The sequence below is a fragment of the Phocoena phocoena genome, chromosome 15 (genome assembly GCF_963924675.1).
Source record: "Phocoena phocoena chromosome 15, mPhoPho1.1, whole genome shotgun sequence".
NCBI lineage: Eukaryota > Metazoa > Chordata > Mammalia > Artiodactyla > Phocoenidae > Phocoena > Phocoena phocoena.
Window position 1 is genome coordinate 25,395,630 of NC_089233.1, and position 15,061 is coordinate 25,410,690.

A 15,061-nucleotide genomic window follows, 5' to 3' on the forward strand; every position below is an offset into this window, starting at 1 on the left:
AATGAGCCAAGGTAGAGACACAGATGTAGAGAACAAACGTACGGACACCAAGCGGGGAAAGCGGCCGGTGGTGGGGTGGTGGTGGTGGGATGAATTGGGAGATTGGGATTGACATATACACACTAATATGCATAAAATAGATAACTAATAAGAACCTGCTGTATAAAAAAATAAATAAAATAAAATTCAAAAAACAAAAATGAGCCAAGTGCTTAAATAGACATTTCTCCAAAGAAGATATTCAAATGGCCAACGAGCACATGAAAAGAGGCTTACCATCATTAATCACCAGGAAAATGCAAATAAAAATTGTAATGAAATGTCTCCTCATAGACCCTGGGATGACTATAATAAAAAACGAATGGAAAATAACATCCTCTTTGACAAGGATGTGAAATTGGAACACATATACATTGTTGATGGAAATGTATAATGCAGTCTCTATGGAAAACAGTTTGACAGGGAATCCCCTGGAAGTCCAGTGATTAGGACTCTGCGTTCTCACTACCCAGGGCCTGGGTTCAATCCCTGGTCAGGGAACTAGAATTCCACAAGCAGCGCAGCACAGTCAATCAATCAATCAGTCAATCAATAAAACTGTTTAACAGTTCCTCAAAAAGGGAACCAGAGAATTACCATATGGCCCAACAATCCCATGACTCCATATTTGCCTGAGAATTGAAAACAGGTGTTTTAACATTAACTTGTACACAAATGTTCACAGTAGCATTATTCATAATAGTCCAAAAGTGGAAATGACCCAAATGTTTACCAACTGATGACTGGGTAAATCATATTTTGTCTATCCATATAACAGAATATTATTCAGCCATAAAAAGGAATTAAATACTGATACATGCTACAACTTGGATGAACCTTGAAACCAAGCTTTTTGAAAGAACCCAGGTATAAAAGGCCACATATTGTATGAATCCATTTACATACATGAAATGTCCAGAATAAGTAAATCCATGGAGATAGAAAGTAGATTAGTGGTTGTCAGGGCCTGAGGTTCTGGGAGAAGAGGGGAATGGGGAGTGACAGCTTAATGGGTACAATTTCTTTTTGGTGCAATGAAAATTCTCTGGAGTGGATAGTGGTGATGATTGTAAAACACTGTGATTGTGCTAAAAGCCACTGATTTGTACACTTTAAAATCGTGATTTTTTAAGTTATGTGAATTTTACCTCAACAAATTAAAAAATGATTAGAAAGAGTGATCCAATTCAGACTAATGGAATATAAGGAGAGCTTTGCTAAGTGTTTCTGGGAAAGTTCTTCCCAGTTTGCTGGGAGACATTCTGGAAGTTGTTCTCTTTTCTCCTCTGACCATTGTAATGCTTGAATGTGATACCCAGAACAGCTTGGGTCATCTCAACAACACTTAAAAAATGATGCCCATCTATGGAGGAGAGGATGTGAAGGTTACCTGCATGCTATTTTGCACTGTGCTCTGACTAAATGCTTCCCACTGGATAGGTAGTTGGGGGCTGAATTTCAGCCTCTGTTCTTCTTGGTATGTGGTTGAGTCTTCCCATGGAAAGAGATAATTTTTTCTAAAAGTTGTTCTTCCATAGGGGCCTTTTCTCTAATTTGCTTAAGGCCTCCATGTATACTAGTGGCAGCCCTCGGGCAATCATGGGAATATAAGGAAAAGGAGCCAGGGCCACAGGCATAGTAGCTTTTAAAACTGCCAAGTGTCTGGATATTCAGTTATGTTTAACATTAAATTTTCTTACCAATAAGACAGCTTGATTTGCATTAAAAAATAGTCTCGTCTGTACCCCAATGTTCATTGCAGCACTATTTACAATAGCCAAGACATGGAAGCAACCTGAATGTCCATCGACAGATGAATGGATAAAGAAGATATGGGATATATACACAATGGAATATTACTCAGCCATAAAAAGAATGAAATAATGCCATTTGCAGCAACATGGATGGACCTAGAGATTATCACACTAAGTGAAGTAAGCCAAACAGAAGACAAATATCATATGATATCGCTTATATGTGGAATCCAAAAAAAAAAGATACAAATGAAATTATATACAAAACATAGACCCACAGACATAGAAAAAAATTTTATGGTTAAAGGGGAAAGTGGGGGAGGAATAAATCAGGAGTTTGGGATTAACATATATACATTACTATATTTAAATAGATAACCAACAAGGACCTACTGTATAGCACAGGGAACTATATGCAACATTTTGTAATAACCTATAAAAGAATCTGAAAAAGAATAGATATATTGTATATGTATAACAGAATCACTGTGCTGTATACCTGAAACTAACACAACATTGTAACTCAACTATACTTCAATTTTAAAAAGTCTCATCAATCAGGAGGGTTTTTTGTTTTGTTTTAGTGGAGGGGGTAAGGAGGGAGTAAAAATAAATCAGACAAATAACTGCTGATTTGACAAGTTCCTCTAGCATACTCTAAAAAAACCTGCCCAAATATGCCGAAGATCCATCTGTCCCCTGAAAAGGACTGAGGGAGATCTTTAATCTAGACAAATCCTCCAGGGGCATAATATTTGGACATTTTAAACCGTCCCATAAACTGTCATGTATTTTCTATTTGATTAATCATTGACCAACATGACAATCGGCTTTATTACATATTATTTTTATTTAAGAAGGAAAATTTATAAATGTTATGTACAAACGTTCTTAAATGTTCTATAGAATTTGTTTGAATCTCAAACAAATTTAACTTGACATTTAGACTGAGAAGCAATAAAAAAAATTTATTGATCACAAACACAAAAAATTCAGGAAGAGGCCAAATGAAGTGCTGGAACATTCCAGGAAGGATAAGCATCAGGATAACCAAAATCCTAACGGTGAATTTAAACAGGACTCTTAGTTGCAAGTGACGAAAATTAAAATCAGCTTAAACCAAAATTTATTGACTCATGTACCTAAAATGGCGAGTGGTAAATTTCGCTTTAATCATGGTCCAGGAGCTCCACAGTCTCTATCACTTGGTACTGCTTTTCTCTTTGTTCCCGTTGAAAATTAATAAAGGAAACCTCACTAAAGTTAGAGGCAGGAATGGCCAGCGGAGGAAAAGTCTCATACATTAACACTCATCATCATTTGCAGGCACTGACCTTCATTTGCATGCACTGACCTTCACTTCCACGACACACAGGAAAAAGGGAAAATTGCACTCCCAAATAGGAAGCGCAACTATGTTACTAGCCCAAAGGAAGAATTTCTCCTCCCTCAGCAACTACCCAGCCAATGGGAAACATTGCAGCTCAGCCAATGAGAAGCCATCGCCACCTACTTTCCTCCAATGAACTTTCACTTAGAACAGCACCTCCCAACTCCCCACCCCTCCTTTTTCCTATAAAAACAGGCTCCCGTTGTTTTCCGGACGTGCCTGTGGTTTGTTATAGATTGCACGTCTTGAGTTGCAGTTCTTTGCTTTTCCCAAATAAACACATTTTTGCTGGTAAAACTGGCTGATTTTAGGTTAACAGTGTCATTCTCAGTCAGGTTCTTCTCACTCAGAGTCAAAGATGACACCCAGCACTTCCAACTATATCCTGCCTGGCAACCCCCAGAGAAAGAGTGCATCCCTTGTCCAGCAGCTGCAGGGGTGTCTTGGGTTTGAGGCTCATTGGCCCTGCTTGGGTCATGTGTCCATTACTGAACCAATCACTGAAGCTGATGGGGGTGTGTGGAATGTCCTAAATGGTGAGAACTGCGTCTTATGTCCACTCTTGCAGCCCCACTGAAAGGGGCGGGTGGGGGAGTAACTGTCCCCAAGTGGTACTCTAGGGTGCTGTCTATTCTGGAAGAATGGACAAGAGAACCTGAGCAGAAACAAGACATTTAAAGCACATGACAGACAATGTCCTCCACCGTCAGCCCCTTCACATTCACTTTGTGTCTCTCCTCTCTGCCCCTGTTACTTGGACCTGCTTTCACTTCCTCAAATGTGCTCATTGCTCCACCTCAGGGCCTTTCTAAATGCTGTTCCATGTTCCTGGAAAGCTCTTCCACCACCGTGCCTAGTTAACACCTACTTATCTTTCAGCTTTCAGGTCAAACGTCACACTTCCTCAGGGAAGCTGTGGCAGTTATTATCCAAATATGGTCACAGTTATATCTCCCATGGTACACTCTTCTTACAAGGTGTTTTGACACTCTGCCCATTGAGAAGTGTGGTCTGTGTTCCTTCCCCTTGAATCCAGGTGAGCTTGAGACAAACATCAAAGTGACACTATGTGACTTTCAAATCTAGGTCATAAAATGTGAAAAGCTTCTGCCTGATTCTCTTAGGATGTTCACTCTTAGAACCCAGCCACCATGCCATAAGGAAGCCCAAGCAGCCCACAAAAGGGCCCCGATGGAGAGGAGCTAGGATCCCTAACCCAAATCCCTTGCTGAATTCCCAGCTGTCAACCAGCACCAACTTACAGGCCAGGTGAGTGAGCCATCTTTGAGAGAAGCCTCCAGAACCTTGATAACATCAAGTGACAGAAGCCAGACACAGAAGACCACGTTTTGTATGCCTCCACTTATATGAAATGTCCAGATTATGAATATCTACAGAGACAGTAATAAAAGAAATTTTCACATATTGAGATATAGGGAAGTCATTCTGGCTTATACATGAGTTAACTTGAATTTTATACTAACTAAAATAGCCTGTTTGTGGCCCAGCAAACGTACATTGTACATCTGCTTTAATTATCAGAGAAAAGGACACATTGACCAAAGAAAAAATGTCCATGTTAAAAATAAAGGTTAAATGCCTCCCTTCCTGGATGCCAATGCTGGTCCTCCTTTGATGATGACTCCCTTCCCAGGTGCCAAGGTCATGCTGGCTTGTGGTATACATGCTGACCTATGTGTTTTCTTTTTTTCCCTTGAAATGTATCCCTGACTTATTTAATGTTCTTTGTTCTGACAAGATATAAAACTGTGCTGGAAACCATGCTTCTCTGGAGCAGTTTCTCAAATTAACATAAATTAATTTACTCTCCAATCCCAGTCAAGGTGCCCCAGATGACACCAAGTGGAGCCCAGACTTGCTGTCCAGGTTGAATTCTGCCCAAATTACAGATTTGTGGGCAACATACATGACTGTTGTTGGTTTAAGTCACTAGGTTTTAGGATAGTTTGTTACAGAGCTTCTGAGCCAGAACCTTTCCCTAACCACCTCTCCATTCCAGGGCAGGTCCCCTGTTGTCTCTGTATTTTTTTTTTATTGTAGTACCTCTTCAGTTTGTAATTAAATATTTGATTAATTGCTGTCTTCCCCATTGGCCAGTGTGCTCTGTCACTGTGTGTAGCAAGGACCAGTTCCCAAAGGTGTGTGTACACATGGTGTTTGAAAACTACGTGGCAGATATCGAGGTGGATGGAGAACAGGCAGAACTGGCTTTGTGGAACACAGGTGGGCAGGAAGAGATCACCTGAGGCCCCTCGCCTATCTGGATGCTGATGTTATACTGATGTGTTTCTCCACTGAGAGCCCTGATAAAGGGACATTTATCAGGAAACATCAGACATTCATCAGAAAACATCCCAGAAAAATGGACTCCAGTAGTCATTTCTGTCCCATTATCCTGCTTGGGAGAAGAAGGATCTTTGGAAGGATGAGAGCGGAAGGTGGGAGCTAACCAAGATAAGGCAGGAGCCAGGAAAACTAGAGGAAGACAGAAATATGGCAAACAGAATTGGAGCTTTGGGGTAGATGGGGTGTGCATCAAAGCCCAAAGATGGAGTGAGAGAGGTTTTTGAAATGGGCATGAGAGCAGCTCTGCAAGCCAGATATAGGAAGGAAAAATCTGGGTACTTCATCTTGGGAAACTGTGCTGCAAAACACAGCCCTCAGGCAGTAAATTTCGAAGAGCTATTTATTAATCTTAGTGGCTGATTACTGGCCTTTTTCATTTATCTATAATTTATCTAAGATTACATATCAGAAGTCATCTTGCTATCAGTGTTTAGCAGTCAACCATGATTATCGATGATGTCCAAACTATCTGGCCTGCCAGGGTTCCTCTGACATAGCTCTAACAGCCCTCTGCTCTCCCATCTGACACACCAGGCACTAATTCAAGTTATAACTGTGGTGCTCCAAGGACAATGGTGCTTCAAGGACAAAGGACAACCCTGCCTGAAAAAGTGTCAGTGTTACAGCCCCTACCGGACTCTTACTTGCCCTTTCCACCATGTTGTGATGGTTATGAAATTCCTGAGCCCACCTGGGCGATGCCCACCTGGGCAGCGGGACCTGTCCCAAATAAGGAAAGGCATCTGCCCTGTCCCACTCCCACCCTATAGAAGGAAAGTATATATCCCTCAACCAATCGGTAAATGAAATTTTCACCTCAGACCATCCTTTGCTTTCTGGCCATAAAAACTGATCAATAGCACATGTTCGGGTTTGAGTCTCCCAGACTACTAGGAAGTCAGCCTGCTGTTCTGGCAGTGACCCTTCCGCACAATAAATTCTATCTTCTTTACATTCTGCCTTATGTCTGGAAATTCTTTTCCAACCCACATTCAGACCATGACAATAACTATACAGTGGTTATAACTGCTTTATAACTAACATGTCCTGCCTATTATCTGTCAGCTGCAAGGTATTCTGGTGAGTCACCGCTGCAGAGCTTTACTCCTTAACAGATTTCACTGGCCTAGCTCTGGGGTAGGCATCCCGTTTTTGATGTGCTCAGCCAGAAAGGCCCAAGTCCATGCAGCTGTGGCAAAGTTACAGTTCCATGGTTTCATGTTAGTTACCTTATAGTTACTGTGTAATTAGTGTCACTGAATGTACATTACCCCAAATAAATGTATCTACCCCAGACTAGATGTAGTATTTTTTTTCTTTTTGTATAACTGGATTTCCTAGTACTGAAATTGTCATCCCTGCTTAAAGTGTCTTTTTTTTTTTTTTAAAGAAAGTGTATTTGAAAATAAAGTCAGATGAAAAATTCATTTAAAACATTCCCGTTCTGTCAGTTTCTCTAGTCAAAGATGGCCGTCTCACCCTCTGGAATGTGTCTCATTCCACCCCACCCGTCCCAGTACCCCTGGCCCTGTGCTGGGCTAAGTAAATTGGAATTCGGTTTCATGCCTGAGGCACTTAAATGTTTCAGAAGGTGCTATAACCTGCCTCACCTGGGTGGCGGGGTCGGGCTCTGGTTCACAATGCCTCTTTTCCTCACCCTTTCACGTATCCTCCTGATCAGTTCTCTTGGGGGGCATTCAGTGTCTATCATCTCTCCAGCTCACTAAACTGTTTTTCTGTATCTGTTAATTTTTTTCAACTACTAATCAAATAAAGGCAGTTTTCTAAAAAACTGTGTTGAGCGCTTATCATGCATTAGCTAATTTGTAGCCAACATCCCAGGAAGTGGGTATGATTAGTCTCCTTTTGATGGATGGGAAAATCAAGGCTCCGAGAAGTAGAGCAATTTGTTCAAAGCCATGTAACTATCCAGCATTCACCCCCAGTGCTGCATTTTAATAGAGCTTGTGTAGATAACCAGGATCCTGCAATGCTGTCCTAGGTGGGAAATCAGAGTTGCAAGGGTACCACAGATGCATTTGGAAGAATGTTATCAAGAACCAGTACAGCAGGGTGATGGATAGAGATGTCACCTTGCCTGGCTGAGTTTTTGCTTTGCTTTCTCAGATTCTCTTTGGGAATGAACTTCCTGGATTTTGTGAAAGCTGCATCTTTTCACTCTCCTCGGGAATACCTCTTGAATCCACAATGAAGCCATAAAAAGGCTTATTGGGTTGGGTGGCTGTTAAGAAAACCCTACTCTCCAGACAATGGATCCTTTGAATTGGAAAAACTTCTAAACTGACAATTTTCTCATCTTCAAACAATTGTCTCATTGGTACCCATGAAAAGACCAAACTAAAAAGTGGATACAAAAAAATATAACATCCAGTCTTTGGGACTCTCTTAATAAGATGAAAGAACAGAAATTAAATTTAGAACAAAATTAAAAACGAAATCTAACATAAATTCCCCCTTTATCTCCCTCTTATACACCCCTTATCCCCAACAGCCTGTCCTTGATCCTCTAGAAGATCTTTTGGATCTATGGATCCCTGGTCTAAACCCCCATCCCCTTTCACGAAGGAAACAGGTGGCCAGAACGTTTCCCAGGCCCTCCTGCAAATGACCAGGAAGTAGCTCAGCTGGAGGCTAATAGTCAAGATTTGATAGGTATGATATTAGAGGCCGTCTCCTCTAAAGTGAATTGGCCTAAAGTTGAATTATGCACTCAGAAGGAAGGAAAAAATTTAACAGCAATTACCGTAGACTTCTGATAATAGACAAATACACTCCAAAACTCTTAAGAGAAAACTTGCATTCTCTCTATGTCCCTTGAAGACGTAAACCTTACCTTGTCTTTGAAATGTAAATACTCCAGGAAGTATGTAAAACCATGCCCACTGGTGGCGCAGTGGTTGAGTCCGCCTGCCGATACAGGGGACACGGGTTCATGCCCTGGTCCGGGAGGATCCCACATGCCGTGTAGTGGCTGGGCCTGTGAGCCTGTGCATCCGGAGCCTGTGCTCCGCAATGGGAGAGGCCACAGCAGTGAGAGGCCTGTGTACCGAAAAAAAATAATAATAAAACCATGCCCATACTTGCTTGAGACTAAAGAGAGGGGATATTTTATTTATTTACTTTTCTTTTTTTTTTTTCCTCTCGTGGCTTGCAGGATCTTAGTTCCCTGACTAGGGATTGAACCCAGGTCCACAACAGTGAAAGCGCTGAGTCCTAGCCACTGGACCACCAGGGAATTCCCTAGTTTATTTTACTTTTGAGGGCTTTTAAAAATACAAACTGCTGGGGACTTGCCTGGTGGCGCAGTGGTTAAGAATCCGCCTGCCAATGCAGGGGACACGGGTTCGAGCCCTGATCCGGGAAGATCCCACATGCCGCGGAGCAACTAAGCCTATGCGCCACCACTACTGAGCCCGCCCTCTAGAGCCTGAGAGCCACAACTACTGAAGCCCGCACGCCTAGAGACTGTGCTCCACAAGAGAAGCCGCCACAATGAGAAGCCCAAGCATCGCAATGAAGAGTAGCCCCCGCTCGCCGCAACTAGAGAAAGCCCTCACGCGCAGCAACAAAGACCCAATGCAGCCAAAAATAAATAAAATTTTAAATTAAAAAAAAAAAAATACAAACTGCTAAAAGGGTTCTCTTGCCCAAACTATAAATTACAGCCTCCTTAAGATTACAGCTGACCCTTGAACAACACGGGGATTAGGAGCACCAACTCTCCAAGAAATCAAAAATCCATTTATAATTTTACACTCATCCTTCGGTATCTGCAGTTCCACATCCACGGATTCAACCAACCATAGATCATGTGGTTCCTGTGCAGGATGTGCAGGCCCATGTCTAAGTGGACCTGTGAATTTCAAACCTGTGTTGCTTGAGGGTCAATGTACTTGTCAAGAGCAAATACAAATCTTCAAAACCTTCTCCACAAATATTACCAAAAAGCTTTAAAGCAGGTAACCTTCACTTGTTACTTTGTCTAAAAGAGTCTATAAACAGCCTGCTTTGGTCATTTCTTAGGTGCTATACCTGTGTGACCTCTGTATGTACAAAATTAGATTTGTTTATCTCTCTTATGTCAATTTCATTGTTAGACCAGTCAAAATAACCCAAAGGGGTAAAGGAGAAATTTTCCTCTCCCAAACAGCTGTGTGACCTCTGTGACCTTGAACAAGGTCCTTGACCCTTCTCTGCTTCAGTTTTAGTGTGTATCATCTCACGATGATTGGAGCTCAGAGAGGACAGGGAAGCCCTAACTGAGATAAAGACTAGGAAAGCTGGGAGAGATTTTGGACAAGACAGCATCTTTATCCTACATTCTTTTCCAGCATGAAAACGTGCTTATTGTGTGGATCTGTAAGTTCATTATAACAACCACACATCACAGGTTTGTCTAGCCCATCTGGACTATCAAATAGTCTGTCCACTTGTTGTATGAATGAAACAGGAAACCTTGTGAAACCGAGCGGGACCCTGTGGGGCTCCCGGGTACAAATCCTTTCTGTGTTCCCCCGTTTCTTGTTTGTAGGAAATAAGCTTCATTTAGTCTCCTTGACCTTCCCTGAGTTCCAAAAGGGCAGATATGGTAAGGGAGGGAATGCAGGAACAAGGGAGGAGCAGTCAAGAAACAATCGTGCAGCCTTGGGGCAGCATCCTGGTTCCCCCTCAAGGAGTATATATATAACAATATCTTTGAGTTCTTCTGCAGAATTATGGCCCCCACATGGGTAGAGGATGGTAAATTCAGGCTGAGCACGAGATCCCTGGAGTCCACCCTGTTGCCTCACCAGCAACCAATCAATAGAAAGTCACACACCCTGCAGCCCTCATGCCAAATTTTGCCTATAAAAACTTCTCCCCCCAAACAATTGGGGAGTTTGAAGTTTTTGAGCACAAGCCACCTGTTCTCCTTGCTTGGCCCTGCAGTAAACCTTTCTCTGCTCCAAACTCTGACGTTTTTGGTTTGTTTGGCCTTACTATGCTTCAGGCACACAAACTTTGTTTGGCAACACTTAGACTTGGCATCAGACTGTTTGAATGGTCAGGTCTCAGTCCAGCTGTCTGACCTGGGCAGGTCACTTTGCCTCCTGAAGCCTTGTTTCCTCATCTCATCTTTAAAGCAGGATAACAGTAATACTTACCTCCTGGGGTAAAGTGATTCAATTACATAATACATGCAAAATGTCTCACACAGTGTCTAGTAAGAGGCAAGTATTTAAAAAATAAGTCACTTCTATTTTTAGCATTGTGCTCAGTGCAACAATATTGCAAAAAAAAGACAGTAGCTGTTTTCCTCCTTAATGAATCAGAAGGAATTTGAATTCCCCTGGGATTCAGACACATCCCTTTGACTCAGCAGCTTAGATGCCATAGTCTCGGGGGCTGTGAATGACTTACGTGCAGGCATGTCGTATTTTCAAAAGATGCCTTGACTTGTCTGTTGAGGATAACGTTTCTATAAAGTAGCTGTCTCCAATTTGTAAAATTCCATCTGCACTCCCCACCTCACCCCCATTCTCCAGACAGCCTTTCCTGCAGCTCCTAAGAAAAGGGACCCTACCAGGAGGGAGGTGACTAAATCTTGGTAACAGACTGAACTCTTTTGATCTCAACCAGCAGCTTTGGTCCAGCTGGGATTCTCTGATAGAATACATCAGCAAGAGTTACCTCAAGAATTCCTTAATCCTTAGCCCTCTTGGTAAACAAAGCATTTGATGAATTTATTGCTCATCCATCCCTCCAAAAACGTCCTGTTGGCAGTGGCTTGAGAATGTCATTTTACCTGGCAGATTCATTTTACTTCCTCTAAAGGACCTACATTAATTGCCACTGCCTCTTCCTACCCCCCAAAATTCCACTTTAAAATCTCCTACATGGCAACGTTCCAATGTGAGAACTATGTATATGCCACAGTGCAGAAATCAGGACCTATGATCTCCGTGGGTTCCATTTTCTTAGTCCCTCTGGAGGAGAAGGGCTGGGCTGCAATCCCCACTCCACCACTCATAGTCAATTGTGGGTCAGTTACGTCTCTGAGTCTCAGTTTCATTTGTAAGATGAGCCACCTTGCAGGACTTCATTCATTTAGTCATTCTACAAATATTTGTTCTACCAGAGAAGAGCAAGGTAGGCAAGGTTTCTGTCCTTCAAAGCAGTCCAGTGTGGGCAGCGGACATGAAACAGAGTCTCCGTCCAGCCTATGTAGGTGGCTTTGCCATGGTGCTGGTGCAGGGTGGGGGAATTCTGGGGCATTCTGAGTATGACTATGACTTTACATTCCTGCCGCTCTCCAGGTGCAATGCAGGGAATGCCCTAAACTCTGGAATTGCTGAGTGATGAGTCATCAGAGAACCGGGGGGAAGGTAGGGGACCAAGGGCAATTGGAGCTATCCCTGGTCTCTGGGATTGAGTGGCAGGTTCCCAGAGAAGCTGACTCGGAGAGTGAGGTTATTAGGAAGTGAGATTATTATTAGGGAGGACTCTTGGGTTCAACACCTAGGGAGGGGGATCAGGAGAGGGGAGGAGGAAGCTGGGTCCCAGAAAGGCCTCAACCTACCACAGGAAGCTCTGAAGTTGAGGGGTCCCCACGGAATTGTCCCAAGCTGTGGTGCGAAGTCTGGACTTTTATACTCCAGCATGGACCAGGCACTGGAAGTGGTCTGTCCTCAAGAAGGGGCATGACCTTGAGCCTTGGTTGGGGAACCAGGTTAGGTACATCTCTATTTGGAAGCCTTCTCCTATCTCTATATTCCTCCCTTTTCTCAGCCCTTCCCAGCTCCCAAAATAGATGAGAAGAGAAACCTATTCTAGCCAGATAGCATTTAGTAAGAAATGAGATATAAATTGAGATCTGAAGAATGAGTGGAAATAACTAGGAGGGAGAGGAGAGAGCAGGAAGAAGTTTTCAGGCTGAGGGAAGGGCATATGCAAAGGTCCAGTGATAAGAGATGGGGGGGGGCAATGGGAGGGGCAGGGAAGAAGTGCCTCTGGTTCGGGATAACTGAAAATAGCTGAGCAGGGGTCAGTGGACTTGAGGTCGTCCTGACTCTGCCATTTACCTGAAAGTTACATAAACTCTCTAAACCCCAGTTTCTTTATGAAAGGGGATGATATACTTGCCTCCCAGTTTTTCTGTTTTGTTTTTGTTTTTGTTTTTGGCTGCATTGGGTCTTCACTGCCATGTGAGGGCTTTCTCTAGTTGCGGCGAGCGGGGGCTACTTTTTGTTGCGGTGCACGGGCTTCTCATTGTGGTGTCTTCTCTTGCTGCGGAGCACGGGCTCTAGGGGCTCAGGCTTCAGTAGTTGCAGCACGTGGGCTCAATAGTTGCGGCACGTGGGCCCTAGGGCGTGCGGTTTCAGTAGTTGTGGCTCACAGGCTTAATTGCTCTGAGGCATGTGGGATCTTCCCAGACCAGGGATAGAACCCATGTCCCCTGCATTAGCAGGAGGATTCTTAACCACTGAGCCATCAGGGAAGTCCCAGTATTGTTAAGATGACGTGAAATAACATGCACACAGTAAGGGCTTATAAATGTTGGTTGCTCTATTATTAATGGATATTGCTCTGAAAATAATAATGGTCCATTTGTTAATAATATACTCTTTGCCTAGAAAAATCATAGAACAAGAAGTCAGGAGTTGGCAAACTTTTTATTAAAGGATCAGATTGAGTATTTTATGCTTGTGGACCCCATTACAAGTGGTCTCTTACAACTACTCAACTCTTGTAGCATGAAAGCAGCCACAGACCCTACATTAGAAAGTGGCGATGGCTGTGTCCTAATTGGACTTTATTTACAGAAAGAGGCAGCCAACCCCGGAAACCAGATTATTAAAACCCCAAAGCAAGTCTCTGTGGTTCGAGAAGACATTTCAGGCCCTTCCTTTATGTACCCTTCCTTCCCTCGTTTGGAATGCTCTCTGTACACATCAGTTACATATATTGGGTTGGCCAAAAAGTTTGTTCGGCTTCTCTGAAGGAACTTTTGGCCAACTGAATATTTGCATCAGCGTACAATATCACATAATGATAGCATACAAAAAAGTGAGCTGCAACAATAAAATTCCCATTTTGTCATCATAAGAGCTCGTGAATTCAGATTCCATGAAGTTCATGAGCTGCCATTTATTGCACTTGAGGTGGTCAGTTGCAACGATCCTGTGTCAAGAAGCTGAAACTCCTCATTGCGACGATGAAGAATCGTTCAAGAACTCTGCATTTCCTTCAATTGTCCTAGCTTGGTTTCACCCAAAAAGCAAAATCTGAGACAAGGAGTTATTGTGGAAATAGTTTTTTGCAGGGAAGAATTCTGAGAAACTGGAGTGGGGGAACTGTGACAGTGAACTTGGGAAGAAGGTGAAATCAGTGCAGTGGTGAGTTCTGCTCTGGGCAACTAGGGCTTAATCCCACTGGAGACCTTCTAGGGAACTATGTAGAATATGTCTCATAAATGTCCACCTGAGACATGGAGTATTCACTGGCTCCCATTGGTCAAGGGAGGTGTTACTTACCCCCCCCACACACTTCAAGAATTGAGCATGTCAAGACCCTTAATGTGGTCAAAAGGAGGGCTATCAAGTTTCACCTGCACACAGCTGGTTGTGCACAGTAATGTAAACACATAATTAAAAATTTTAATCAAAATTACTCTATGGATTAAAGAATGTCTCTCTCTGACCATTGACCCCTAGCTATCGAGTCTTCCCCAGGGGCAATTTTTGTTTGTACTTCCTTGTATATCTTTTCAGATGTGTGCTATGTATAGCTATTGCTGAACCAGGTTTGTTTGCCTGATGTGCCACAAGCCAAAATGCTGAGGTGCCAAGGTTTGCAGCAAAAAAAGGGTTTATTTACAAGGTAGTCAAGTGAAGAGACAGGAGAACAGATCCACTTCTCTGCAGACGAGGGGCTTGAGATATTTATGGGATAAAGAAGAAGGATGGGGCTTCCCTGGTGGCGCACTGGTTAGGAATCCGCCTGCCAGTACAGGGGACATGGGTTGGAACCCTGGTCGGGGAAGATCCCGCATGCCGCGAAGCAACTAAGCCCGTGCGCCACAACTGCTGAGCCCATGCACCACAACTACTGAAGCCTGCGCACCTAGAGCCCGTGCTTCTGCAACAAGAGAAGCCACCACGATGAGAAACCCGCACACTGCAATGAAGAGTAGCCTCCGCTCGCTGCAACTAGAGAAAGCTCGCGTGCAGCGACGGAGACCCAACGCAGCCAAAAATAAATACATTAATTAGTTAATTAAAAAAAAGAAGGTTGGTCTTAGATATGGGGAAAGGTGATTGGAGGTAGGGAAAATGTGAGGTAATCACTGTTCTACACAGACATATCTGAGTTACACGCTTTTTCATGGGATGTATGTTCAAAAATGGAGGCACTTAGCACGATCCGAGGGTGGCATTTTTGGCCCTCTGACATCAAAAGGTTATTCATCAGACACCCGCACAGGCCCAGTTTTAGGGTTGGTGGTCCCAAC